This window comes from Prionailurus bengalensis, chromosome B3 (genome assembly GCF_016509475.1).
Source record: "Prionailurus bengalensis isolate Pbe53 chromosome B3, Fcat_Pben_1.1_paternal_pri, whole genome shotgun sequence".
NCBI classification, from domain to species: Eukaryota; Metazoa; Chordata; class Mammalia; order Carnivora; family Felidae; genus Prionailurus; species Prionailurus bengalensis.
This window is the reverse complement of record NC_057355.1, coordinates 50,616,257-50,639,056: the sequence shown is the minus strand read 5'-3', so window position 1 is coordinate 50,639,056 and position 22,800 is coordinate 50,616,257. Positions and strand designations below refer to the sequence as shown.

At 38.3% G+C, this 22,800-nt stretch overlaps 1 protein-coding gene across 4 annotated transcripts in view; it reads left to right on the top strand.

The window, feature by feature from the left end:
- UNC13C (unc-13 homolog C) overlaps window positions 1-22,800 on the top strand; it is a 617,803-nt gene that overhangs the window by 12,807 nt on the left and 582,196 nt on the right. For all 4 annotated transcript variants that reach the window (XM_043555384.1, XM_043555383.1, XM_043555386.1 and 1 more), the window contains exons 3-5: window positions 3,333-3,428; window positions 6,370-6,491; window positions 7,447-7,511. The gene's annotated coding sequence lies outside the window, so the exon portion shown is untranslated. The remainder of the gene's footprint in view (window positions 1-3,332; window positions 3,429-6,369; window positions 6,492-7,446; window positions 7,512-22,800) is intronic.

Genomic DNA, 22,800 nt, shown 5'->3' with positions numbered 1-22,800 from the left:
CAGCACCAAGCCTGATGTGGGGCTCAAATTCACAAACCATGAAATCATGACCTGAATCAAAGTCAGACACTTAACCGACTGAGCCACCAAGATGCCTCATGTGCAGAAGAATTTCAGTTTGATGTAGACCCACTTATTTTTGCTTTTGTTGGCTTTACTTTGGGTGTCAATCCAAATATTTGTCACTAAGACCAATGTCAAGTAGCTTACCACCCATGTTTTCTTCTAGGTGTTTTATGACTTTGGGTCTTACATTCAAGTCTTTAATCATTTTGAGTTAATTTTTGTGTAATGGTGTAAGATAGTGATCTAGCTTCAATCTTTTATATGTGGCTGTCTCTTTTCCCAGCACCATTTACTGAAGATACTATCCTTTCCCACTATGTATTTTTGCCTTTTTTGTTGTAAATTAATTGATCATATATGTGTGGGTTTATTTCTGGGCTCTCTATTCTGTTTCATTGATCTATGTGTCTTATTTTATGCCAATACTATATTGTCTTGATTACTCTAGATTTGTGATATAGTTTGAAATCAGGGATCATGATGCCTGCAGCTTTGTATCTTTATCAAGATTTCTTTGGCTATTTGGAGTGTTGTGGTTCCATACAAATATTAAGATATTTCTATGAAAAATGCCATTGAAATTTTGAAAGGGATTGCATTAAATCTGTATATTTATTTGGAAAATATAGACATTTTAATAGTATTATTCCAAACCATGAGCATGGAATACCTTTTTATTTATGTGTGTCTTCTTTAGTTTTTTTCATCAGTGACTTTTAGTTTTCAGTGTACAAGTCTTTCACCTCTTTGGTTAAGTTTATTCTTAGATGGTTTATTCTTTTTGATGCAATTGTAAATGCGATTGTTTTCTTGATTTCTATTTCTAATAGTTTGTTGCTAGTTTACATATACAACTAATTTTTGTATATTGATTTTATACCCTGCCACTTTATTGAATTTATTTATACTAACAGGTGTGTGTGTGTGTGTGTGTGTGTGTGTGTGTGTGTGTATGTGTGTGTGTGTAGTCCTTAGAATTTTCTCTATACTACACAAAGTAATGTCATTCTCAAAATAACAATTTTACTTGTCCATTTTTTCAATTTGGATGCCTGTTTTTTTTCTTTCTTAATTGCTCTGGCAAGGACTTCCAATACTATGAATACTATGTTGAATGAAGGTGGAGAGAGTGGGGATCCTTGTCTTGTTCCTGTTACCCTTGTTATTCTGTTGAGGTTCATTCCATCTACACTTTGTTGAGAATTGTTACCATAAACGGATGTGAAATTTTGTCAAATGATTTTTATGCAGCTACTGAGACAATCATATAATTTTTATACCTTTTTATTTAATAGAGTAATTTTTAATTTTTATTTATTATGTTTATGTGGTACATCATGTTAATTGATTTTCAGATCTTGAATCATCTTTGCATCCCTAGGATAAATGTTACTTGATTATATTGTATGATCCTTTTAATACATTGTTGAATTCAGTTTGCTAATGTTTTGTTGAGATTTTGGAATATATGTTAATCCAGAAATATGGACCTGTAATTTTTTGTGAGTCTATGATGTCTGTCTGCTTTTGATATTAGGGTAATGATGGCCTTGTAAAATGAGTTTGCAAGTGTTGCCCCTCTTCAGTTTTTTGGAATCTTGAGAAGGGTAGATAATAAAATGTTTGGTAGAATTCATCAGTAAAGCCTTTCAGTCTCCTTACTAGTAATTGGTCTATTCAAAATTTCTATTTCTTCCTAATTATCTTGGAATAGTATATGATTGCAAAAATTTATCCATTTCTTCTAGCTTGTCCATTTTTTTTGGCATATAATTGTTGATAATAATCTCTTATGATCCTTTGTATTGTAACTTCTCCTTCATTGCTGATTTTATTTTTTTGAGTACTCTCTTTTTATCTTGGTGAGTCTAGCTAAAGGTTTATCAATTTTTCTTATCTTTTCAAAAAACTAGTGTTTACTTTTCTTGATCTTTTCTATTTTATTTCTACTCCAATCTTTACTATGTATTTCCCTCTGCTTACTCAGGGCTTCTTTTATTCTTAATTCTCTAGTTCCCTTAGGTGTAAAGTTAGATTGAGATTTTTCTTGTTTTTTTGAGGTAGGCCTGTATGGTTAAGACTGCAACACATCATCTCTCTCCTTTACCTTGTTTTATAGATACACCTTCCCTGGCTAGCACCTCTGATTGTATAATGTAGGTGGCTTAACTGGTGGGGTGACCCCTCCTTGAGGGGTCTGAGCCTTTGGTCATTTTGCCATGCTTAACCGTTTCCCATCAAATTAGGCAGGGCATTATGAGGAGTTTCCTTAGTGGCTTATTTGCGTGCCAGACATACTCTTTCTTGTCCTCATAGTGTAATTTCGGCCCTATATTCTAATGATCAGAATCAGTTCTTCCTGGCGTAAGTTAAAGTGACCAGGTAGCAACCATATTTTAAGATTCACGGTGCTTTCACTGTGTCTTTATAGAAGCAGTCCTTCTCTGGGAACCAAGTGCCCCATAATTACAGAAAACAAAATTGTAGGGATGTAAAGTACAAATACTCCAAGCAGAACATTGAGAGTGATAATAAGTAGGGCCACTACTTGCTTCCCAAATATGTATTTTGTCTGCTGGGGACACAGTATCATGTGATGATCATGGATTTAGAACATATATTACATTCTGAAGTGTCCCATCCTATCAAGGTATCATTTCTAAACTGGCACTACAAATATTTCTTCAAAGGCTATTTTTAAATTTTATCAGCCTAGAAGCTTCTGGGATTTGATGCAGTATGTCATAGAACTAGTGAAATGCATAGTCATGAGCCAACTGCTGCATATCCACTACTGTGAAGTAATCCTTGTGGTCTAAGATGAAATTATGTGAGTGGGAAAAGCAAATTAATATCTGCAATTGTGTTGATTTCAGTTAAAATGAAGCATTTCCCTTTCTAGAATAGAAATTCAATGTAATTAATTGTTACCAACTGGCAAGTTGATCTTAAAAGATGAATTAGGTGCTCGGCATTATTCTCTCTTGCTGTGATTTTGAACATTCGTCAGCGTTAGTACGTGGATCAACATTGGTGAATGACAGCCCATGCTGTTGAGTCCATGCGTTATCTCCATTTCCACTACAATTGACCAAATAATTGTGTTTACTTGGTTATATATTGCTTCTTCCATGGCGGATGCTCTCTGATGAGCATCAACATGCAAAACTGAAGTTTTCACACTTCATGCCCATTTCCTTAAATCTATCTACATGTTTCTTACCTGGCTCTCTTTGACTTTGGTATTCCAATTTTTCTTTTTACAGGCTCCTGAGAAATTATCCAAGTGATCTCCGTTGCTCATGAGTTCTCATACATTCTTCCCATGGACCATTCTCTTTCCACACAAAGTGGATGATCAGGTAACCCACCTCAAATTCTGCCTATTGGGAGGATTTTCCTGCACTGCCGTCATTCAGTGCCATATTAAGTGGGACTGTGTAGCAGTAGTCCATTTTCATGGACTTCCCATGTTAAGATAACCACATTCAGAGACAACCCCTCCATACGCTAAGGTCAGATCCTTTTCTTCTTCCCTTAGACTTCCTTAAGGGTTATCTTCCAATGAGGATGTGTGTGTGTGTGTGTGTGTGTGTGTGTGTGTGTGTGTGTGTGTATGTGTACACCCACACACACTCTGAGGGAGAGGCATTGGTGTAATAGTAATGGGTGACAAAGATCTAGACTATATACTCATACAGCTTACTTGTGCCCTGTGACACTGTTCATGTCTGATAATCCCAGGTATACCATTTCCATTTTATACTGAATTGCTATTGGGTCCATCTAATCATGATTTGGTGAGTCAAATAGAACTAACTTTCTGATAAGCAGTTTTGGCAGCATGCCACATACTCAAGTGCTCTGCATGTATTTGGGCCCAGTTGCAGATTGGGAAATACTTTTTTTTGAATAGTGTATAGGTCCCCACCACAGATGGCATAAAGTTTCCAGAATGGGGGGGGGGGTCAGATTGTGACTGTCCTATGGGATCTGACCATAATTTCACAAAGTGACTTTTTTCACCACAGATATCTCTGTCCATAGTGTCTGAACTGTATCAGCCTTTGATGTTAGTAGCATATGAGCTATAGTAATACTACCAAGGATAGTTTGTTACTTCCAGAACCTGCAGAGGCTACTACATTTTGAGGCAATGATTTATTTTTTATTTTGGTGGGGATATCTGGGTATCCTATAGACCACTTATTCTGAAAAGCTGCGCTAGTGTTGACCTTTGAATCATAGGATTGATCTTCCTCTAGAGCACATATGTCTTATTAAGGCTGTCTTTTTCACCTTCCTGCCATGTTTTTCTCACTGGATCCAACTAACAAGATATCATCAGTGTAGTGGTTAAATGTAATGTTCTTCTAAATATTCAGATGATCTAGGTCCCAGTGGGAGAACTAATACAGTCCCTGGGCAAGACTGTATATTCTTGTCTGCCCCATTTGAATGTGGTCTGCTTCTGATCTATTTTCCTGACAAGTATAAAAAAGAATGAATTTGCCAATTCAGTGGCCACATACCATGTATCTGAGGCTATGTTAATCTGCTCTAGCAAAGATAGCACATCTGTGAACAAGCTGCAATTGAAGTGACTACTTTGTTGAGTTTATGGTAGTTCACTATCATCCTCTAGGATCTAGTTGGCTTTTGTAAGGGCAAATCTGGTGAACCAAATGAGATGAATGAAGTATGATTATGATGGGAAACAACAGCTCTGCATCATCTAAAAAATCTTTATGTGTTGTACTGATCTCTGCATTCCCCAAAATAAGGTAGTTTTTTAAATTTACTTTCTTGACCTCCACTATGATAGCTCTTATCCCACAGGCAAAGGAATCAATGTGGAGGTTTGGCTAACTATCACATATATTCATTCCAATTAAACATTTGAAGACTGAAGAAATTACCAGTGTGTGATCCCAGATAGACTCAGTGGATCACCAAGAGTTCTATCTGAGCTACGACTGTTAATATCTGCTCTTATATACTCCCACTCTAAAAGAAGGTTATAATGGTGTTCTGGTCACTTAGTGTCAGTGTCAGCTCAGACTTAACTCTCCCAGTCCTCACCCCAAAATATTTGGATATTCTCTTCCCTAGAATATGATTATACAAGTAGGCCTTTTTGGTGAAGGTCTATGGGAATTATTACTATTTTTATTTTTTATGATGTAGTGAGGTCCAAACCTCATTGAGACCTGGCCTCTCCTTCAGTCAATAAGTTCTGGGTGACAGTCTTCAATCTCCTGATCATCTATCCATGATTTCTTTTGCATTTCTAAATTAAACATTATCTTTGGAGGAGTGTGTATCTGTACCTCTAGGAGCTGCATTCTACTAATGATATCTTTATCTCTAAGTTGCCTCGTGGCTGCAATTCCAACATTGCATCTTAGTGTGATAATTGCACCTACCATGTTCCTGATAGAAAAATACTACTGCCTAACTTCAGTTGTTCTGTGACTCTGTCATTGCCATTGCTATTAGAGCCTAGTTCTATAACATTCCTCTCCTGTAGAGGGTAGCCACCACTGAGATATTCAATGATACCACTGAGAAACTTAACACATTACTTACCTCATTGTTAAATGACATGCCCTGCCATGGAACATTTTTGCCTGATGAGTTTTCTGGCTTTATGTAGTATAGCCACTCTAGAACATCAACTTCTCTGAGACTTATGATCTCTTTCTGTACTGTTTGTCGTATTATTTCTGCTTAGTGCAGACAATAATTTTTTCCCCAAGCTTACAAGACACATTATAGCATTGTGTTATATTGTCTTCTATGGTCCTGTCAGATGAATAATTCAGGATCATAAGAGAGTGTTTCCATAGCAATACATTCTTCCCTATTTAACCTCATATACCTCTCCATTAATGCAGCACTGACCGATTCTAGTTAACAAGTATTCTCTCAGTTCCTGTGAGTACATATGAGTACATGTATTTTGGTGAGGTCCTACAGTTTCTTTGGCATATAGTCTCTTTCCTCTCTTAATGGACCCTACATTTACTCAGCTGGATTAGGTTGTGACTTTACCCTAGTTCTTGATCTGAAGGTTCATGGGGGTGTTTGTGGTAGATCTTGTTGGAAACTGCACAGATTTTCTTCTAAGTTAGAGACCTATGCATTGTCTTCACACAAAGATAGAGCACTAGCTGCCAATAGGGAGTGGACCACTTTTGGGGTCTTAGAAGGTTCCAGGTAATATGAAGATTCAAGAGTTACAAGTGAATTGACCCAGATGTCCCCATCTTATGACTCACAGTCCAAATTTTTTCCCCCCAGATAAGGCCCTGACCTTGGAATAGCCAACCTAAGTTGAGAATTAGAACTTCTCTGGAGCTCTGCTGCTCTTCTGATTAATTCCTGGGTCTAGTGCTCAGCTTTTTCTGCATCTGCTACAAGAGGTGAGAATTTATCTGATGACATGAACGTCCATTGTATTTACACTTAGCCTTAAGTTGGTGATTAATTATGTTTAGCCTTTAATTATCTTTCTCTACTGTATCCAGAGCCCCAGCAACAGCTATTCTATTCCATAGTGCTAATTACTTCCTTTCCTCAACTTCTCAAGTACCTGGAAATACTGTGCCCACGGGTTCATTCCCTTCTACTGGTATTGCACCTCAGCCCACCCCTAGTAAATATTTTAACAATTGAATTGCTGCCACAGACGATTCTCAGAGTGACTTAACTATGTGCTTTAGCAATGAACACAAGATTCTTGACAGTTCGTAGAATGAATTATTTAGTTCTGAAGGGGATATCTCTGTGGTACACCACACTGTGCACACTTATCTTTCCATTAATTTTGGGAGTAGATTCAGATGGGAGGCTGTAGTGCAAATATTATGATTGAGATTACATTGATTTTAATTTCAAAAGTACACAGAGTGTATGTTCTCTGGGATATCTTTTTTTTTATGTCCTTATTTCTCTGAAGGCATAGAAATTTACTCAGAAGGCTTTCTCACTGATTATTTTTAAAATTATTTTTAAACTTCTATTTCTAAAATGTGTTTTAAAATACCAGATTTTGGTTCCTGGATATCAAAGATTGTCTAATTTGGCATGCCATTCCTTTGGGTCTTGGCTTTGTAGTTGTCATCCAAGCCTAAAAGAAGGGTATGGACTGAGTCAGGAGGGGACAGACAAACACAGGGACAGTCAGAGCCTGAATCTTAGGGTGATTTTGTGGGAGAGACGGAGGGCTTACCTTCCTTTGTGAGAGCAATCTTTGGAAAACTTGAATTTGGATAGATAGACATTGTATATGTTAACTGCTGTGGTTATTAGAGATGTATTTTTGTACTGCCTTTTTAATTTCTTTTTTTTTCTTATTTCCGCTACACCAGCATCTAGACGTCCTATAGATCAAGTTACCACCTGCTTTCATTGTGATTGTTTATTCCCAGATGCTGTTTGAGGTAAGAGCTGGCTAATGATAAGCATGTTTTAGTTTTAAACTGAAGAGATTTTACATGTATAATTTAGTAATCCTTAGTAAAAATGTAAGATATTTTTAAAGAACTGCCTTGATATTTTGAGTTCTTCATATTATTATTATATGCATTATTATTATATTATTCATATTATTATATGCATTATTATATGCATATTATTATATGCATATATTATTATAAGCATATATTATTATATGGATCATGCTATATCTTTACTGAAGAAGCTAAAACATATTTTGCTCTTAGGAATTATGATATAAGTTCTTAATGGATTTACTTAAAAAGCACCTTGTGATATAGGAAGAGGATGAAATTGCAGCTTTGTTGAGTGAGAAACTAATTTTAATTTTAGTTGTAAGTGCCACACCCAGTTGGCTTGCATCCTGTGAAGCATAAGTAATTGACTTTCACCCAAGAGTTAGAATCAAATGAAGTTCCATTGTGTGAAGAGAACTGGACTGCACCTAATACTTTAAAGGGGAAAGGAGTGAAGATGCTAATTATGTAAGCATCTAAATTTTGGTCTGTTGCCATGCTGTGCAACATTCATTCAAATTTAAAATTCTCACTTTTACTGCAGAACAAAGATATATCTAGAGTTAAGCACAATTGGTGAGGTGAGAACAGCTAGGAAGTCCTAGTAATAGTCAAGTGTAGAAGCCTATGGTGAAGAGTAAGTGAATGTATGTTTTTTTTAATGTGTGTGATACATGGTATGTGACTGGAATGTATTAAGACCTACAACGTTAGTTATTATGTTTTCTAAAAGAAGATACTGACCTAAAGTGTACACTGATGAGGGCCTGACCAAGATGATGGCTCTGGAAGTAGAAAAGAGGTATGAGGAATGAAATTGTAAAGTTGAGAACAATAATATTTAGAAGTGGCTAGAAGTTTATGGCAGAGGAAGAGAGGAGTTAAAAGTGAACCTGGAGAACCAGTCTGTGTAACTAAGAGGATGTTGATTTTGTTAATTAGCACTATATGAAAAACTTATATAATATTGTTAAGGATGTGAAGATGAATTGAAAAATGTTGAATTTGAGATATTAATGGTCATTCAGACCAGACTGGCCAATACACAATGAGGAATCAGTGCAAAGAAGAGAAGGTAGATGCAGATATTAATACTTTGGTAGTTAGAAAAAAGAGGAGTAACAGTCTCAAAATAGAAAGGCCAATAGAGAACCTCATTAGGGTCTCTTTGTAAAGGATAACACTTATGGAAACTGGATCTCATACTGTACACAAAACTCATAGGCCTAGAAAGTAGTCAGAAATAAAGGCATTTTCTCCCTTTGTGGCCGTATGTTGTCTCATTTTTGCTTTTGGCTTCTTGTCTACATTGTTTGATTTTTCTGAAAATAGGTTTTCACTACTCAATTTTTACAAAGTTCAAAAGTTGACCATTCAGGTCACAACTTTATGTCACTTTCTTATTGAAATGACCAAAAAGATCTCATGAACTCCATGTTCCAACTCCCAGTTCCCAAAAGAGAGGAACTGATTAGACCGGTTTCTATCATGTGATGACTCTGGTCAAAATAGCTGTGTCCAGAGAGAGACTCAGTAGGTCATGTTGTCATGTAGGTATATAGAATGATTTAAAGAAAGGCCAAGTGGTTAATGGCTTCAGATGCAGCAGACAGTTGGAGAAGGTTTGGTTTATACACCAAACCTATTGGTTTATTCATGCCCAATAAAAGAGGAATTTGGTAGAGTTCTGGGGCTAGAATCGAATAGTAGGAAGGTGGGATGCCTGGGTGGCTCAGCCGGTTAAGTGTCTGACTTCAGCTCAGGTCATGAACTTGCAGTTTGTGAGTTCAAGCCCCGCATTGGGCTTTGTGCTGACAGCTTAGAGCCTGGAGCCTGCTTCGGACTCTGTGTCTGCCTCTCTCTGCCCCTCCCCTGCTCATGCTCTTTCTCTGTCTCAAAAATAAATAAAAACATTAAAAAAAATAAAAAAAATACCCAAATAGTAGGAAGTTGAAGATGAATGGACTCCTGAGGAAGCTGAGACCACAGGTCTACTCTGTGCTTCAGAAGACTTTGGTAGAAGGTACAGTAACTTGAGGAGGTAACGGCATTCAGGGAAAGCTGAAAACTGTCTTCTATTCCTTTGTTTCGAATAAGGGAAGATGTAAACATGCTTATTGTTAGGTTGGATGGACCCAGTATAGACAGACTAAGCTAAGACCCAGTATAGACAGACTAAGACACTTGTTGGAGCATTATCCCAGCTGTGGTGAGTGGTGATTCAACCAATAGCACAAGAGGAAACAGGACCTTTGGAAAGAAGATTCTTGTATCTTAGACAGGTGCAGTGACCTAAGGGCTGAAATAAATGTTTTTCTAGATAGTTATTATAGTTTTCCAATTGGATGTCATTGAACCTCTGGACAACTTCAGTCTGTCCTTAGTCAAGGGGGCTTTTTTGGTGTCAGCTAGAATATTTCCAAATTGGTATGAAAATTGAGGCCTGGCCTTGGTGATAAGCCTGCCTGTCAATAGAACCTTTTGTTTCCTAACCATGCTGTCTTTCTACTTAGACTTGTATATTTTTGAGTGTGTAACTCTTTTTGTGTGCTGCGTGCTCTGAAATAACACTAAATGGTGGAACTAAAAGAAGACCTAATTTTCAAAAAAAGTCCATTAAACCAGTGTCCACCACTCCAGGGAATTTCTTCTCATGGGCTACTTCCATTATCAAAGTACACATTATATTTATATTTATTTATTTATACATCTTTATTGGAATAAGATTTTTCAACAGTGAAGTACACCGATAACAATTTTACAGTTTGAAGATTTTTAAAAATAGACACACCTAGTACCCCCGTTCAGTTACAGAGAATCTCTATCATCCCCAATGTTGTCTCATGTCTCCTTCAAGTCCATTTTCTTTCTTCATAGGCAACAATTTTTGGATTGCTATTATCATAGGATAGTCTTGCTTGGTACTTAATATAAATTAAATAGAGTATTTACTCTTATATCTGACTTTTCTCAACTTAATGTTTTAGAGATTCATGTGACATTTTGGCTCATTCTTTTTATTGCTTATTAGTGCCCCATTATTTTAATATAATGTAATTGGTGTATCTACTCTCCTGATGGGTAGTTTTCCACTGTTTGGCTTTCATTAATAAAGGTATCTTAGAAATTCTTCTATAAGTTTGGGAAAACATATCTTAATTTCTCTCAGGTAAATACTTAGGAATGCATTTCTGGGTCATAGTATAAGTATTAGGTTTAACTTTATAAGAAACTGCCACACAGTTTCTAGAGTAATTATATTACATTGTCTTCTGTAATGCATAAGAGTTCCAGTTGCTCCACATTCTTTCCAGCACTTGAAATGGCTGATCTTTTTAAATCTGAGCCATTTTTGTCTCTACAAAATAGTATCTCCTATTTTCTTTTAATTTACATTTTTCTGATGTAGAACAAATTGCATATCCTCATTGGCCAATTAGAAACCATTTTGAAATGGTTGCTATTTACTAGGCCATTGTATTACTTTTAAGGATGTATTCTTGGCACTAGATGAATTTTTGGACAGATAAAAAGTAATAAAACTGAGTAAAATGAGCTAGAAATACCTAATGATCTATGACAAGTACTTGGTGAACAGATTTTTATTGAGACACTCAAGGTGCAGAGATCTTTAGATTTCATTAATTAGACATGTGGACATCTAATCAATGTACCACTTAGCATAAGACTTTTTTTTGCTGAAATACTTTATTGTATAGATGGTTCTTGTAGAAATGCAGTAATAACTTAGAAATGTGAACTTTACTCATGCAGAATGTGTGATAATTACTTCTTCCAGGAAAGGATTAAACTTAAATCAAGAAGAGTATAACTCCTTTCCCTCTTCTGTCTTATTAACATTACGTTGACTTCTTTTCATGGTTGAGGATATTAATGATAATAAATGAATTTATTTTATTTCCAATGAAAATTAAATAGCTACTAAATATCAGGTACCTTCATATATTCCATTAAGAAGAACGTGAGGGATTATATAACCTCACAATATGTGCTATAATATATGTAATACAGTGTACTCAGATTGTGCATATACTTCAGAGAATGTATCCATTATGTCCAAATGAGCTTATGACGCAGATGGAGAAACACATTAGTTCTTTCCTGGGCCATCAGGGAGACCTCTGCAGGGAGATGTTGCTTGACCTGAATGTAGAATCCAACTACCTAAATAAGAAATTCAAGACACTCCAGGTGTCTTCATGAGTTTTGGTTTGAATAGCATTTTGTTGGGGGTAGCAGAGGGGTGATAAGAAACAAAATGGAGATTAAAGAACCAAACAGTGCATCCCACCAAGAAATAAGATAGATGTGTTATTGTCAAATTATCTCAAACATCTTGCAAACATTCCAAAGAAATCAGTCCTATCATTTGTGGTCCATATGTGAAGAACACAAAGAATTTCTGTGGTCCCAATCCCAGTTTCAGAAATGTTAAATTGTGAAAATGTATGTCTTAGAATTAATAAAATACAGTAAAACCACTGGCCATTTCTTAGCCATCCCTTTAGAATATGTAACATTTTATTTTTTATTTATTTTTATTTATTTTTTTTTCTGAAATTTATTGACAAATTGGTTTCCATACAACACCCAGTGCTCATCCCAAAAGGTGCCCTCCTCAATACCCATCACCCACCCTCTCCTCCCTCCCACCCCCCATCAACCCTCAGTTTGTTCTCAGTTTTTAACAGTCTCTTATGCTTTGGCTCTCTCCCATTCTAACCTCTTTTTTTTTTTCCTTCCCCTCCCCCATGGGTTCCTATTAAGTTTCTCAGGATCCACATAAGAGTGAAACCATATGGTATCTGTCTTTCTCTGTTTGGCTCATTTCACTTAGCATCACACTCTCCAGTTCCATCCACGTTGCTACAAAAGGCCATATTTCATTTTTTCTCATTGCCACGTAATATTCCATTGTGTATATAAACCACAATTTCTTTATCCATTCATCAGTTGATGGACATTTAGGCTCTTTCCATAATTTGGCTATTGTTGAGAGTGCTGCTATGAACATTGGGGTACAAGTGGCCCTATGCATCAGTACTCCTGTATCACTTGGATAAATTCCTAGCAGTGCTATTGCTGGGTCATAGGGTAGGTCTATTTTTAATTTTCTGAGGAACCTCCACACTGCTTTCCAGAGCGGCTGCACCAATTTGCATTCCCACCAACAGTGCAAGAGGGTTCCCGTTTCTCCACATCCTCTCCAGCATCTATAGTCTCCTGATTTGTTCATTTTGGCCACTCTGACTGGCGTGAGGTGATACCTGAGTGTGATTTTGATTTGTATTTCCCTGATAAGGAGCGACGCTGAACATCTTTTCATGTGCCTGTTGGCCATCCGGATGTCTTCTTTAGAGAAGTGTCTATTCATGTTTTCTGCCCATTTCTTCACTGGGTTATTTGTTTTTTGGGTGTGGAGTTTGGTGAGCTCTTTATAGATTTTGGATACTAGCCCTTTGTCCGATATGTCATTTGCGAATATCTTTTCCCATTCCGTTGGTTGCCTTTTAGTTTTGTTGGTTGTTTCCTTGGCTGTGCAGAAGCTTTTTATCTTCATAAGGTCCCAGTGATTCACTTTTGCTTTTAATTCCCTTGCCTTTGGGGATGTGTCGAGTAAGAGATTGCTACGGCTGAGGTCAGAGAGGTCTTTTCCTGCTTTCTCCTCTAAGGTTTTGATGGTTTCCTGTCTCACATTTAGGTCCTTTATCCATTTTGAGTTTATTTTTGTGAATGGTGTGAGAAAGTGGTCTAGTTTCAACCTTCTGCATGTTGCTGTCCAGTTCTCCCAGCACCATTTGTTAAAGAGGCTGTCTTTTTTCCATTGGATGTTCTTTCCTGCTTTGTCAAAGATGAGTTGGCCATACGTTTGTGGGTCTAGTTCTGGGGTTTCTATTCTATTCCATTGGTCTATGTGCCTGTTTTGGTGCCAATAGCATGCTGTCTTGATGACGACAGCTTTGTAGTAGAGGCTAAAGTCTGGGATTGTGATGCCTCCTGCTTTGGTCTTCTTCTTCAAAATTCCTTTGGCTATTCGGGGCCTTTTGTGGTTCCATATGAATTTTAGGATTGCTTGTTCTAGTTTCGAGAAGAATGCTGGTGCAATTTTGATTGGGATTGCATTGAATGTGTAGATAGCTTTGGGTAGTATTGACATTTTGACAATATTTATTCTTCCAATCCATGAGCAGGGAATGTCTTTCCATTTCTTTAAATCTTCTTCAATTTCCTTCAGAAGCTTTCTATAGTTTTCAGCATACAGATCCTTTACATCTTTGGTTAGATTTATCCCTAGGTATTTGATGCTTCTTGGTGCAATTGTGAATGGGATCAGTTTCTTTATTTGTCTTTCTGTTGCTTCATTGTTAGTGTATAAGAATGCAACTGATTTCTGTACATTGATTTTGTATCCTGCAACTTTGCTGAATTCCTGTATCAGTTCTAGCAGACTTTTGGTGGAGTCTATCGGATTTTCCATGTATAATATCATGTCATCTGCAAAAAGCGAAAGCTTGACTTCATCTTTGCCAATTTTGATGCCTTTGATTTCCTTTTGTTGTCTGATTGCTGATGCTAGAACTTCCAGCACTATGTTAAACAGCAGCGGTGAGAGTGGGCATCCTTGTCGTGTTCCTGATCTCAGGGAAAAAGCTTTCAGTTTTTCCCCGTTGAGGATGATGTTAGCTGTGGGCTTTTCATAAATGGCTTTTATGATCTTTAAGTATGTTCCTTCTATCCCGAGTTTTTCAAGGGTTTTTATTAAGAAAGGGTGCTGGATTTTGTCGAAGGCCTTTTCTGCATCGATTGACAGGATCATATGGTTCTTCTCTCTTTTTTTGTTAATGTGATGTATCACGTTGATTGATTTGCGAATGTTGAACCAGCCCTGCATCCCAGGAATGAATCCCACTTGATCATGGTGAATAATTCTTTTTATATGCTGTTGAATTCGATTTGCTAGTATCTTATTGAGAATTTTTGCATCCATATTCATCAGGGATATTGGCCTGTAGTTCTCTTTTTTGACTGGGTCTCTGTCTGGTTTAGGAATCAAAGTAATACTGGCTTCATAGAATGAGTCTGGAAGTTTTCCTTCCCTTTCTATTTCTTGGAATAGCTTGAGAAGGATAGGTATTATCTCTGCTTTAAACGTCTGGTAGAACTCCCCTGGGAAGCCATCTGGTCCTGGACTCTTATTTGTTGGGAGATTTTTGATAACCGATTCAATTTCTTCGCTGGTTATGGGTCTGTTCAAGCTTTCTATTTCCTCCTGATTGAGTTTTGGAAGAGTGTGGGTGTTCAGGAATTTGTCCATTTCTTCCAGGTTGTCCAATTTGTTGGCATATAATTTTTCATAGTATTCCCTGATAATTGTTTGTATCTCTGAGGGATTGGTTGTAACAATTCCATTTTCATTCATGATTTTATCTATTTGGGTCATCTCCCTTTTCTTTTTGAGAAGCCTGGCTAGAGGTTTGTCAATTTTGTTTATTTTTTCAAAAAACCAACTCTTGGTTTCGTTGATCTGCTCTACAGTTTTTTTAGTTTCTATATTGTTTATTTCTGCTCTGATCTTTATTATTTCTCTTCTTCTGCTGGGCTTAGGCTGCCTTTGCTGTTCTGCTTCTAGTTCCTTTAGGTGTGCTGTTAGATTTTGTATTTGGGATTTTTCTTGTTTCTTGAGATAGGCCTGGATTGCAATGTATTTTCCTCTCAGGACTGCCTTTGCTGCGTCCCAAAGCGTTTGGATTGTTGTATTTTCATTTTCGTTTGTTTCCATATATTTTTTAATTTCTTCTCTAATTGCCTGGTTGACCCACTCATTCGTTAGTAGGGTGTTCTTTAACCTCCATGCTTTTGGAGGTTTTCCAGACTTTTTTCTGTGGTTGATTTCAAGCTTCATAGCATTGTGGTCTGAAAGTAAGCATGGTATAATTTCAATTCTTGTAAACTTATGAAGGGCTGTTTTGTGACCCAGTATATGATCTATCTTGGAGAATGTTCCATGTGCACTCGAGAAGAAAGTATATTCTGTTGCTTTGGGATGCAGAGTTCTAAATATATCTGTCAAGTCCATCTGATCCAATGTCTCATTCAGGGCCCTTGTTTCTTTATTGACCGTCTGTCTAGATGATCTATCCATTTCTGTAAGTGGTGTATTAAAGTCCCCTGCAATGACCACATTCTTATCAATAAGGTTGCTTATGTTTATGAGTAATTGTTTTATATATTTGGGGGCTCCGGTATTTGGCGCATAGACATTTATAATTGTTAGCTCTTCCTGATGGATAGACCCTGTAACTATTATATAATGTCCTTCTTCATCTCTTGTTACAGCCTTTAATTTAAAGTCTAGTTTGTCTGATATAAGTATGGCTACTCCAGCTTTCTTTTGGCTTCCAGTCGCATGATAAATAGTTCTCCATCCCCTCACTCTCAATCTAAAGGTGTCCTCAGGTCTAAAATGAGTCTCTTGTAGACAGCAAATAGATGGGTCTTGTTTTTTTATCCATTCTGATACCCTATGTCTTTTGGTTGGCGCATTTAGTCCATTTACATTCAGTGTTATTATAGAAAGATACGGGTTTAGAGTCATTGTGATGTCTGTATGTTTTATGCTTATAGTGATGTCTCTGGGACTTTGTCTCACAGGGTCCCCCTTAGGATCTCTTGTAGGGCTGGTTTAGTGGTGACAAATTCCTTCAGTTTTTGTTTGTTTGGGAAGACCTTTATCTCTCCTTCTATTCCAAATGACAGACTCGCTGGATAAAAGATTCTTGGCTGCATATTTTTTCTGTCTAGCACCCTGAAAATCTCGTGCCAATTCTTTCTGGCCTGCCAAGTTTCAAAAGAGAGATCAGTCACGAGTCTTATAGGTCTCCCTTTATACATTAGGGCACGTTTATCTCTAGCTGCTTTCAGAACTTTCTCTTTATCCTTGTATTTTGCCAGTTTCACTATGATATGTCGTGCAGAAGATCGATTCAAGTTACGTCTGAAGGGAGTTCTCTGTGCCTCTTGGATTTCAATGCCTTTTTCCTTCCCCAGTTCAGGGAAGTTCTCAGCTATGATTTCTTCAAGTACCCCTTCAGCACCTTTCCCTCTCTCTTCCTCCTCTGGGATACCAATTATGCGTATATTATTTCTTTTTAGTGTATCACTTAGTTCTCTAATTTTCCCCTCATACTCCTGGATTTTTTTATCTCTCTTTTTCTCAGCTTCCTCTTTTTCCATAACTTTATCTTCTAGTTCACCTATTCTCTCCTCTGCCTCTTCAAGCCGAGCTGTGGTGGTTTCCATTTTGTTATGCATTTCGTTTAAAGCGTTTTTCAGCTCCTCGTGACTGTTCCTTAGTCCCTTGATCTCTGTAGCAAGAGATTCTCTGCTGTCCTGTATACTGTTTTCAAGCCCAGCGATTAATTTTATGACTATTATTCTAAATTCACTTTCTGTTATATTATTTAAATCCTTTTTGATCAGCTCATTAGCTGTTGTTATTTCCTGGAGATTCTTCTGAGGGGAGTTCTTCCGCTTGGTCATTTTGGATAGTCCCTGGCGTGGTGAGGACCTGCAGGGCACTTCCCCTGTGCAGTGGTGTATACCTGGAGTTGGTGGGCGGGGCCGCAGTCAGACCTGACGTCTGCCCCCAGCCCACCGCTGGGGCCACAGTCAGACTGGTGTGTGCCTTCTCTTCCCCTCTCCTAGGGGTGGGATTCACTGTGGGGTGGTGTGGCTCGTCTGGGCTACTTGCACCCTGCCAGGCTTGTGATGCTGGGGATCTGGCGTATTAGCTGGGGTGGGTAGGCAAGGTGCTCGGGGGCAGGAGGGGCAGGCTTAGATCGCTTCTCCTTAGGTGATCCACTTCAGGAGGGGCCCTGTGGCAGCGGGAGGGAGTCAGATCCGCTGCCGGAGGTTTGGCTCCGCCGAAGCGCAGAGTTGGGTGTTTGTGAGGAGCGAGCAAGTTCCCTGGCAGGAACCGGTTCCCTTTGGGATTTCGGCTGGGGGATGGGCGGGGGAGATGGCGCTGGCGAGCGCCTTTGTTCCCCACCAAACTGAGCTCTGTTGTCAGGGGGCTCAGCAGCTCTCCCTCCCTTTGTCCTCCAGCCTTCCCGCTTTCCGAGCAGAGCTGTTAACTTATGACCTCCCAGACGCTAAGTCGCGCTTGCTGTCGGAACACAGTCCGCCCGGCCCCTCCGCTTTTGCAAGCCAGACTCGGGGGCTCTGCTTGGCCGGCGAGCCGCCCCTCCTCCCCGGCTCCCTCCCGCCAGTCCGTGGGGCGCGCACCGCCTCGCCGCCCTTCCTACCCTCTTCCGTGGGCCTCTCGTCTGCGTTTGGCTCCGGTGACTCTGTTCCGCTAATCCTCTGGCGGTTTTCTGGGTTATTTAGGCAGGTGTAGATGGAATCTAAGTGATCAGCAGGATGTGCGGTGAGCCCAGCGTCCTCCTAAGCCGCCATCTTGCCGCAACTCTAGAATATGTAACATTTTAAAGACTTAACTTTTAACTAGGTAGGACACTACAAATTATTATCTTCTTCGTAAACCTTTAGAGCTAGTATGACTCTTACTCTACCTTGAAAAAAATATTGGCCAATTTTAATTAATTGAAGTTAACAGAGAAGAGAGGGTATGTTACCATGGAGCTTTCTTGACTGCCCTACAGTTGGGCAAGGAGTGGGAGGGGAGAAAAGGTCTCCTCAGATGGAAATCTTTTTTTACTTAATAAAAAAATTTAAGTTTATTTATCTTGAGAGAGAGCATGTGTGCAAGCAGGGGAGGGGCAGAGAGAGAGAATTCCAAGCAGGCTCCACGCTATCAGAGTGGAGTCCAGTGCTGGGCTCTAATTCATTAACTGTGCGATCATGACCTGAGCTGAAACCAAGAGTCAGATGTTTACCCGACTGAACCACCCAGTTGCCCCTAATTTTACTTATTAATGACAATAATATTTTGAGCACTTCTGATATTACAAGAACTACTGTAATTTTTATTTAGTCATTACGTACCATGAAGAAGTTGGTACTATTATCTCATTTATCAGGTGAGGAAGCTGAGGAACAGAGAGGTTAAACTGTTTATCGTGTTCAGCTTGTATGTAGCAGAGCTATGGTTCAGAGCAGACTGGCTTAAGCCTCCACCCTATGCTCCCCTCCTAAATTAATGAATGGTGTACACTGGAATTCACCTGGGCACCAGGTAGAATATACCTCTTCCTCAGCAAGGATGGAGGTGCTCTGATAGAACTGATGGCATTTTGCTTTGAACAATGTGGAGGAGTATGGTTTCAAATCATGCAGAAATTGTTAAATTTCTAGCCCTCTCATTTGAGTAGTGTTGAGTAAATTAGGATCTCTGAAACTTGGTGTTCTTATTTTTAAAAAGAGAGTAATATTTTACCTTGTGAGGTTCTTTGGAGCACAAAGTAATTATTTTAACATACTGAAGACCAAGTAGACATTGCGCATTTGGATAGAAACAACCAAAAAGTGTTGAGGAAGCGTGTGTGTGTGTGTGTGTGTGCGTGTGTGTGTGTGTGTGAGGTGATTTGTCTTACAGGAGTCAGGGACCCTGCCTAGGCATTGGATGACACTAGGCTGATAATGTGTCCATCTAACCTGGTGGGACACAGATGTGAAAAACATGAGAAGTAGTAATGGCTTTTTTTCCAGAATGGGTATTCTTCCTCAATGGCCTTACTTTACACAGCTTAAATCTCTAATAGAATTCCAACATGTCGAAATTGCTCACAAGATTTCCTTTTAGAAATCTCTTTTAACATCAAAGGATTTCTAGTTCCAGAAAATTACAGACTTGACTATAGAGAATCAAGGTAAAAGTCAAATTATTTAGGAGTCAGATTATCATATCAGAGAACATTGGGCACAGTAGGAAGTTGCCAGCCCCTTGGATGAGATTCCTTTAGAGGAAGGCAAAACAGCACAGGGAGAAAAATAAAACACTGAAGTTGAGGCAGGAGACCTGCATTTTTGTTCCATCTCTGCTGTGTGAACTTAGGTTAGTATTTTGACCTTTCTGGGTTTTCATTTCATGCTGTGCCTAATTTGAGGATTAGCACTTCTCAAACTGTATTCCCCAAGCCCTAGGATTCTGTAAAGAGGCTATATGGGCTGTAGCTGATGTGGAAGCAGCAGGTAACATGGGGCTCCAGTTGTATTCCCTTAATTCAACCCAAGGAGCTCTGCTTTACTAGTTGTATCATTGGGTTTCCACATCTGCTTTTGTCTGGGGGGGGGGGGGGGGGGGGGGGAGGATGGATTTTTTGAAGCGAAAACAAAAAAAATGCACTTATCTCTGGGATGATAGCATTCCAAGTTGCACATCTGTAAGCCAGGATACTTATGCTCTACTATCCATGCATGTAAGTGGGCAGAAGTTGCAAAGACTAAAATAAACATAGTTTTTATCCTCAAGTGATGTGCAGCATAGCTGGGAAGAGGGCAAGGCCATGCACGAGAGAGTAAGAGGGCAAAGCTTATTGCAAGGTTCTCAGTCTCTCATCTCTGACCTACCCTTCTACTTCCCTCCTTTGGTAGAAGACTCATTCCATCCCCAAGCTTCTTTGTTGTCTCCCTCTTTGTGATATCCCTCACATGCTTTGTTTTTTAATTTTTAATGTTTGTTTATTTTTGAGAGGAGGGAGGGGCAGAGGGAGAGGGAGACACAGAATCTGAAGCAGGCTCCAGGCTCTGAGCTGTCAGCACAAGAGCCTGATGTGGGGCTCAAACTCAAGAACTGATACCATGGCCTGAGTTGAGGTTGGATGTGAACTGACTGAGCCACCCAGGCACCCCAATCTCCCTCCTATTCTTGAGGAATATTCTAATAAGCCATTTATACCAAGATACAGAATGGCTGATAAGCCTGAAAACGTAGAGTCCAAAACAAAGTTGGATGCTCAACTGACGGAGCCACCCAGGTGCCCCTAAGAACCAAAATTTTTAGTAAAGGGAATAAAGCTCTAATATAGGAAACTAGAGTAGATTCTTCTTGACAGGGAAGTTCTTCAAGCATAATACATAGGTAATTGCCTTTTTCTCTAACTTTGGTTCTGATCAGCTTTACAGTATAGTGGTGTTTATGACTAAGGACTGAAGCCAGTCAGTTTGGTTTGCAATCTATCTACATAACTTGCTAGCTGTGTGGCTTTGGGCTAGCTACTCAAGTTCCCAGTTTCTCAGTTTCTTCATCTGTAAAATGGGGGTTAATAACACAACCTCTTGCAGAGCTTACAATCAAACATTAATGTAGTAATATATACAAAGCCCTCAGGATGGAGTATGACCTAAAATAAGCATTAAAAATGGAAAACGTGTAAAAGAGCTATGTGATGAATAGTTTAGAAGAATAAGTAAAGACTGAATATCATGATTCAGGTCATAAAAATTATATGAAAAATAAAGAAGATGACCAAATAAAGAAAATTTTGTGGAAAAGATGAGTTTTGATCTATCCTTTAAATGATTGAGATCAGTAAAACTGGAGGACGTTCTAGGCAAGGTGAAGAACATGAATAAAAGAAACAATGAAAGAATACTTTAGTGCATCCATGGAACCATAAAGTGGCCTAGTGTAGAGTTGGTATAGTCTGTAGTTAGAGACAAAGAAGAAAAAAATAGCATTTAAGGAAGTTTAGATGGAAATCAGCATGTGGCATGGTTTAGAATGGTGTGAAATATTACTGTAGGAGGTCAGTAAGCTATTGCTGTATTAATTGTCTGAAGTAAGAAGAATGTATGTCACTATAGTGAAGAAAGCAAGTTTTTGAGTCCAGAGACCCAAGCACCTACCTTAGCAACTCTGAGATTTACCACCTTCAAACATAAACTGCAGATAATAACTTTATTAGGTTACCATGCAAATCATATGAGTTGATACACACAGAAGTACTTGGTAGGTTCCAAAATTCTTAAAGAAGGATTAATACTAGGTGTCATCATTTACTCAGAAAATAGCAATGGGAGTAAGTAAAAAATATGAATGGGCTATAGTTGGGTGAAGAAATCACATATCTAATTATCAAAAATAAAGAAGACACAGGGGAGTCTGGGTGGCTCAGTCGGTTGGGTGTCTGACTTTGGCCCAGGTCATGATCTCAGGGTTTGTTGGTTCTACCCCATGTCAGGCTTTGTGGTGACAGCTCAGAGCCTGGAGACTGCTTTGAATTCTATGTCTCCCTCTGTCTCTGCCCCTTCCTACTCAAACTCTGTCTCTCAAAAATAAACAAACATTGAAAGAAAAATTTAAAGAAGACACAATTCATTTGACTTTCATTCTTGGGAAAATAGGTCTTTCTGTTTATTTTTTTTTTAAAGATAATTTATTAGCTTAGGGTAAACCTCTTAATCACTTTATGGTTTTAACATTTTTATTGAAAAAAAAATTTTGATACATAAATACCCAGTTCATCTACTTTCATGTGTTTGGTAAGAAACTAAATTGTTTATTGATCTGAAAATGCTTTAACTTAATTCTGGTAAGGATTTAGCAATACATTACTGTTTAAAGGTTCATTAGCTCTTTTAGCCCAGTAGCGTACCTAGCTTTATAGTCATAGTAAATAGCTCTCTAACAAAATGAATTTAACATACCTGCAAAAATATTTTACTTTATATTCTACCCTAGTATTACTTTCAGAGCTTATATACTTGGAATCCAAATCTGGGGTTGGAGTCAGGTTGTGTTTCTTGTTAATTGCATGGCCTGAGTCAAATTTTCTAAAAAAAACTTGAAACTTTAGCCTTCTTACCTGGAAAATAATAATACATATTTCACACAATTATGGAAATGAAATGAGGTAAATTTTAAAAAATTATACACATGTGGTGCTTGGCACATAGTAAGTAACAATTAAATATTCTTATTATTTTTCCATAACAACCTACTCTGGTATTTCAATGTCCCTCAAAGATCTCCTCAAAACCTTTAATCTTAACCCTAGAATTTATTACCAAAATTGATATGTGGCTGTGTTACTGAAGTTAACACAATTAGAGGGTAAGTATAAGATTTTGAATTCAAGTAGTTGAGAATCCTATGATATCCTGGTCTCTCCCCATCTCTTTGACCCCCTTCTCCCTTCCTCATAAATGGAACTTCTCAACCTAAGTTTCAAAACTTGTCACATTCTGTCAGCATTTTGTCCATCCAGACTCTTCTCCCTCTTTTGCCTATCTTTCT